This window comes from Trifolium pratense, linkage group LG5 (genome assembly GCF_020283565.1).
Source record: "Trifolium pratense cultivar HEN17-A07 linkage group LG5, ARS_RC_1.1, whole genome shotgun sequence".
Taxonomy (NCBI): Eukaryota; Viridiplantae; Streptophyta; class Magnoliopsida; order Fabales; family Fabaceae; genus Trifolium; species Trifolium pratense.
Window position 1 is genome coordinate 17463069 of NC_060063.1, and position 7748 is coordinate 17470816.

Sequence of the window (7748 nt, forward strand, 5' to 3'; positions counted from 1 at the left end):
TAAAATATCGGGTTGTTACAATAGATGTGGATATATATATGTATAATTGTGATGTATGCATATGTTATGAAGGAGTGTTAAGTACCGTTTTACTTACACTTATATTTGATTATGTGATCTAACTCTCATGCTTTGTGTTATGTGCTGGACCGTTGGGGGTTCAGATTCTCAGGTTGAGGATCCCGCTCAGAGTTAGATGAGTTGCTCGTGCTTGTGATAGTGCGCTTTTTGGTGAGGAGATTAGCTTAGACTACTCCTTTAGATATATTTTGTATATCTTTTTGATGGGTTGTATAGAATTGCTCTGATTAGGTGTTTACCGTGTCGGGTTATTCGCTTGAATTGTACTTAAGCCCGTGATGGCATATTTGACCTTGCTAATCCTTACTTTTGTTGTAAACATAATATCCTTGTTGTTGATATGGCCTAGAGCCTAGGGATATTGTGTGAACAATATGATTATTGTATGATATGCTTTATGATCTATATTTGCTTTTAATCTCCGCTGTGCTAGCATGATTTTAATTATGCCGTGATTTTGTATTATAACTGTGACGCTTAAATTTCTTAAGTGTTTTATTTATTTATATTCAATAAATTCGCGTTAAGGGGTTTGGGTGTTACAAATATTGCTTTTCCCTCCATAACTAAAAAGTCAAATTAAACTTATTTTTTCAAATTAACACAATTATATCATTATCTAACTATTAACTTTCATATGGTTTTCCTAAATATCTAACCTTCAACCCAAAGCTTCAACAGGTAATCATCTACATTTATTCTCACTATCATTCAATTATCATCATCAACTATCCAATATATAATTTCACTTTTTCCTTTTCAACTTCCTGTGCATTATCATCTCCCTCAGCATGGACGAAAACAACAAGGAAAATCAACAACATTCTTCAAAAGCAAGGGAACGAAGAAAGACTTTAATGATAAACAAGAAACATTGTGTTCAATTCAAGAAAACTGATTCATCTTCATCGAATTCATCATTGCAAAACAAAAGACAGGTTTTACAATCTATATCAAATGATTTTGTATCAATTACTAACAACTCAAACTTCAACATTCACAATTCTGAAAAGGCTTTTTCACATGGTTCACAAAAATCCATTTTGAAAAATCAAAATATACCATTGAAAATTTCAACACAAACCAACAAATTCAAAACTCTTCCATCTGTCACTACATCACAATCATCAATTTCTAATCACCTCATTCCTGGATTTGGTTCACAATCATACACTTCTCCAACACCGAATGAAAGTCACAAAGTTCCCAATGCATAATATAAAACTCATTTCATTCCTGGATTTGGTTCACAATCATACACTTCTCCATCAAACAATGAATGTAACAAATTTCCCAATGCATCACATACACCTCATCTCATTCCTAGATTTGGTTCACAATCATTCGTTTCTCCAATAGAGACACCCATAATTCAATCAATGCCACATTTAACAGATTCTAAACAATCAAATTCCCCCAAACGCAACCAGAATTTTCAGATAAATCAACCTTTTGCTTTGACCAAAAACACTCAATCCAACTTATCTGCACAATTTACACAACCACATACATTCAACAACCCAACAATTGAACCCGCAAAAAGATACAATACACGTGGAGTTAACCTCTACAACAAGTTTTCTGCAACACTTCATCCTGATCAAGCCAGCTCATCAACTGCACCAACTTCTGCCCATAGAAAATCTCAATACTCCCACATTTTTTATAACCATGTAATTGAAGATTCTTCTTCAGATTCTGACACAGACAATAACAATTCAAGTGGTTCCGAACCTCATTCTGATCAGGAGATAACTGATGATGAAAATTCATCGATAGAAGATAACAACGATGATGAAGGTACATTTTTTTTTCATCGCATTTTCAATCATATTAACATTGATCCAATTAATTAATGAGTTCTCCAATGTTGGTTAAGTCAATCCGATGGTCCACTAACTATTGTTAGCTTGCTATAGATGCAGGCTACTTCGATTTAGGGGACCCTGTTTAGCAGTGTGAACATTGTGGTGCATCAATGTGGTATCAAGAAAGAAAATGTAGAACAAGACATACTTCAAGACCTCAGTTCCAACTATGTTGTCATGGAGGCAATGCTGAATTGCCTCTACTGCAACAACCACCACCACTGCTTCAACATCTTTTATTTAACAAAGGAAATTCAGATAGCCAGAACTATCAAGCACATACCAGGATATACAATTCTATGTTTGCATTTACATCACCTGGTATGCAATTGAATGACCATGATACTCCTGGAAAAGGGCCACCAACTTTACGAATTCAAGGCCAAGTTTGTCATAGAATTGGAAGTCTGCTCCCACCAGAAGGACAACCTCCTAAGTTTGCCCAACTCTACATTTATGATACTGAAAACGAAGTCAAAAACAAAATGCAGCATTTCAAGTATACCATTTGTTAATTTTAAAAAACACATTTTCTTCAATTTTTTGCGCAACTTTTAACGATTGCTACTTTTTTCAGAAGCAACAAAGAATTGGATGAAACCATTGTACACAAGTTGAAGTGTATGCTTGACGAGCACAATGTTCATGCCAAAATCTTCCGAATGGCGCGCGACCACTTGCAAAATAATCAAGTTGAAGATCTTAAGTTGAAATTGATTGCCGAGAGAAAAATTGATGGCAGAATTTATAATCAACCAACTGTTTCTGAAATCGCTGCATTCATTGTAGGAGATGTAAATACAGGATCACAAAGAGACATCATCATGCATAAAAAAAATGGTCTTTTGAAAAGAATTAATGAATTCCATCCAAGTTATCTTGCTTATCAATATCCACTCATTTTTCCATATGGTGAAGATGGTTTCAGAGCTGGTATTCAACATAGATTTAGACATGATACAGAAGTTACTAAGAGAAATAGACTTACAATTAAAGATTGGCTTTCATTCCGAATGCAAACTAGGAAGAATGAAGCTAAAACTTTAATATGTTCGAGAAGACTTTATCAACAATTTCTGGTTGATGGTTATGCAATGATGGAAAGTGAAAGGCTTAATTGGTTGAGGAAAAATCAACCAAAACTGAGTATGTAAGTATCATAACTTACAAAACAATAGTGAAACTGGCAATCCAAGCACAAGTCAGAAAAGAGGCACAAGAGTTGTTCTCCCGTCTACATTTGTTGGGAGTAAAAGATACATGGATCAGTTATATTTTGATGGAATGGCCATTTCATCTGCAGTTGGATTTCCAGATCTGTTCATCACTTTCACCTGTAATCCAACTTGGCCTGAAATACTAGAGAATTGGCAAAAAATAATCTTCAACCTCAAGATCGTCCTGACATTATTTCTAAGGTTTTCAAGATGAAATTTGACCTATTAATGAAGGATTTGACAAAAAAACATGCGCTCGGCAAGGTTTTAGCATGTAAGTTTTGATCTTCCACTCTTATTTTTACATATTAACTATGTCATTCGTCTCATATTCATTAATGCAATATTTCAGAAGCTGAAGTTCAACTTATATATGCTACCTGTTTTTAGTTCATCATGGTTTTTATTTTTTTTATATTGAATTCCAAAAAAGAGGACTACCGCATGCCCATATGATCATATTTTTACATCCTTCAAGCAAATATCCTACACCGAAGGATATTGATAATATCATTTCTGTTGAGATTCCAAATCCTGAAACTGACAGAGAGTTGTACAACCTGGTGAAAAAGCATATGATTCATGGCCCATGTGGTAAAGACAAAAAGGAGTCACCATGCATGAAAAATAAGAGGTATTCTAAGTTTTTTCCAAAAAGTTTTAATGAGGAAACTATAGTTGATAAAGATGGTTTTCCAGTCTACAGAAGGAGGTTAAATTCATACACAGTGGTCAAAAATGGGATTACTATGGACAATAGAAATGTTGTTCCGTATAACAGAAGATTGTTACTTAAATACCAAGCTCATATGAACATGGAATGGTGTAATCAAAGTACTTCAATCAAATATTTGTTCAAGTACATACACAAAGGTTATGACTGCATCAGTGCTTCTGTTGTAACATCTGATCGGCAACCAATAGATGAAATCAAACAATATCTTGATTGCAGGTATATTTCACCAAGTGAAGCATGTTGGAGAATTTATTCCTACAAAATTCATGGCAGAAAACCATCAGTCGAAAGAATGTTTTTTCATTTGGTTGGAGAGAATGCTATCTACTTCACTGATCACGATAGGATGGAAAACATTCTTGAGAAACCAAGTGTCACCGAATCAATGTTCACATCATGGTTACAAGCAAATCAAGATTATCCATCTGCAAGAAAATTGACTTATGGTCAATTTGTTACAAAGTTTACTTACAGTAAGAAAAAAAAAAAGCTTGGACACCAAGGAAAAAAGGTTTCAAAATTGGCCGTTTAATTTGGGTTCCACCAACAACCGGAGAACTATTCTTTTTGAGAATGATGTTAACCGTTGTCCAAGGACCAACTTCATATGAAGAAATACGCAAGGTTAGAAATACTCGATATTTCACATTTAGGGATGCATGCTTTGCTATGGGATTCCTTGGTGATGATAAAGAATACATAGGTGCAATAAGGGAAGCACGTGGATGGGGACCAGGTTACTTCTTAAGGAAATTGTTTGTCATTCTACTACTGTGTGGTACTATGGACAGACCATATCATGTTTTCAAAAGCACGTTACAATGGTTATCAGATGGCATTTTATATCAACAAAGACTCATTGCTAATAACAAAGGTATTTATCAAATTTATAGTATCAGTTCATTTGTAAGTTTTTTTTTCATTATTTCATCTGATTGATACTAATTAATTTTGTTTCCTTAACCTTTGCACAGATTTGGAACTAACTGATCAACAAATAGAGAATTTGACATTGTTAGAGATAGAAGAGTTTTTGCAAGCTAATAGAAGAACTTTAAAGGAATTTACTTCAATTCCATATCCCCAAGGTTATGTGCTTGAACAATTAGGCAATAGACTTATTTATGATGAAAGGAATTATGATATACCAAGTCAGAAGCAAGAATTTAATCAATTGTTTTCTACATTGACAGGTTTGTAACAATTACTTTTTATTGACCTTGAAATATTGATGTACCATACCTAATCAATATATTTACCTTACAGATGAGCAGAGAAAAATCTATCATCAGATCATGGAAGCTGTTACAAAACAGCAGGGAGGAGTTTTTTTCCTACATGGTTACGGCGGAACCGGGAAAACCTTTATGTGGAGAACTCTTGCAAGTGCTTTACGATCAAAACAAGAAATTGTATTAACAGTTGCAACAAGTGGAATTGCAGCACTTCTACTTCCTGGAGGAAGAACTGCACACTCGAAGTTCAAGCTCCCTGTACCAACTTTGGATAACTCCATCTGCAAAACTGAACATGATTCTGACCTTGCCAATTTATTCAGAGCAACAAAGTTGATTATTTGGGATGAAGCTCCAATGGCACATAGATATACTTTTGAAGCTTTGGATAGGAGTCTTAAAGACATTATGAGTGATGGAAGTAACTCGGAAAAAAAATTTGGTGGAAAAGTTGTTGTATTCGGAGGTAATTTACGACAGATTTTACCGGTCATCCCAAGAGGTACCCGATCTGATATTGTTCATTCTGCACTTAATGCATCTTACATATGGGATCGTTGTAAGGTTTTGACTTTGACACAAAATATGAGACTTACACAAGGTTCTACAACTGAAGAAAATAAAGAGATTGAAGCATTCTCAAAATGGTTGCTTTTGGTTGGAGAAGGAAGACTTTCAGAACCTAATGATGGAACAGCTGAAATTGAAATTCCTAAAGAAATTTTGATTACAGATTTTGAGGATCCTATTCAAGGAATTGTGGAAAGTACTTATCCAGATTTTTCAAATAATTACAAAAACTATGAATATTTGTTAAGTAGAGCAATATTAGCATCAACCCTTGAGATTGTCGATTCCATCAATGATTATGTTCTTGGATTAATGCCAGGTATAGTTATTCAAATCTGTCTTCCACATTATATGTTACAAGTCAACATATTGTCCTTTTTAACAAATATGAAATTATTATTATCAGGTGAAGAGACTGAATTTTTCAGTTCAAATTCAGTTGATAGATCAGACATTCATAATGAAGATATGCTTCATATTTATACACCTGAATTTTTGAATTCTCTCCATACTTCTGGACTTCCAAATCATAGTATTAAGTTGAAGGTTGGAACACCTATTATGTTAATGAGAAACATAGACCAGGCCAAAGGTTTGTGTAATGGAACAAGATTGATTGTAACCAAATTAGCAAATCATGTCATCGAAGCAAAAGTCATTGGTGGGAAATATCATGGTAATGTTATTTACATTCCAAGAATACCGATTTCTCCATCCCAGTCTCCATGGCCTTTCAAGTTGACAAGAAGGCAATTCCCTATAATGGTTTCATATGCAATGACTATTAACAAGTCACAGGGACAATCATTGGATTTTGTTGGTCTTTTCTTGCCAAAAGATGTTTTTAGTCATGGACAGATTTATGTTGCAGTTTCAAGAGTCAAAAGCAAAAAAGGAATTAAGATTTTGATTCATGATGACAAAAAATACCAAAAACTTCAACAACTAATGTTGTCTACAAAGAGGTTTTCCATAATATTTGAATAGTAAGTCATGCCTCATATTTAATTTAACTGTAACTTACTTCTACAACCAACTTTTAATTACATCTTTTCTTTTATTTCAGGTTGCAGATTCAAGTTTTTTTTTATCTCTATTAGCTTCAATTTATGCTTGAATACTATATCTCAATGTTTTGAAGTTTCAATATGTTAATTGAGGTTCACTAACTTATTGTTTTTTTGGATTATACTAATGTAATACTGCTGTTTATTTAATGAAATCTTTTTCGTTTAATGTTAAATTGTAATTATTTTCAAATTAGTGTGTAATTGCAATAATTTCTATTAAATTTGATATCGCAAAGTGTGACTTCAAAAATTATCGGCATAACGTTACGACCCGTGCGATAGCACGAGTCTATTACTAGTTAAAAATAAAATTCCACTGTCCAAACTCCAAAGTACTTATGGACAAGTAAATATTTTTTCCTCCTTAAAAAAAAGTAAATATTTTTTCCAGTTTTATTTCATATATGGGCTTTGTGTAAGAAGGGGAGGTTAATGGGCTTTTGGAGCCCATTCCAACTCCATCTCTAACCCATGGAACGAGAGAGAAACTCTTGAGTTTTTAGGTTACTGCTGCGCAAAAACAAAACAGGTCGAGAAGCATAAAATTAGGAGCAGCAAAATCCTTATTGTGGCCATGTTGAGAATGAAGTAGAAGAAATTGGTTTGCAACTAAGAAAATGGAAAAGTAGTCATGGGTAAATAGGAAAACACATCTGTCAAAAAATTAATAATAGTTCAAAATCACTTTTAGTTGACGCAGAAGTTCCAAATTGTAGCTTCGAAGAAACGGGAGTTGGGATCTATTTTCACGGTAAGTTGAATCGCGTTTGCAGTTTGCCAAACACCAAGAGAAAACGCAAAATCGCGTTTGACAGATGAAAACGTGCGTTTGAGGCTGAAAAACGCATATTCAAACATATTCTAGTCACTGCTAAACCAAACACACACTAAGTATGTGTTTGGTTCTGCGGTAGGAAGAATTAATTTTGACAGAATTGAGTTTGGCAGAATTGATTTTGGTTAAAAGTGAC

At 33.9% G+C, this 7748-nt stretch overlaps 1 pseudogene; it reads left to right on the plus strand.

Moving 5' to 3' along the window:
- Positions 1-1460: 1460 nt before the first annotated feature.
- LOC123886148 lies at positions 1461-6690 on the plus strand (annotated as a pseudogene).
- Positions 6691-7748: the final 1058 nt, after the last annotated feature.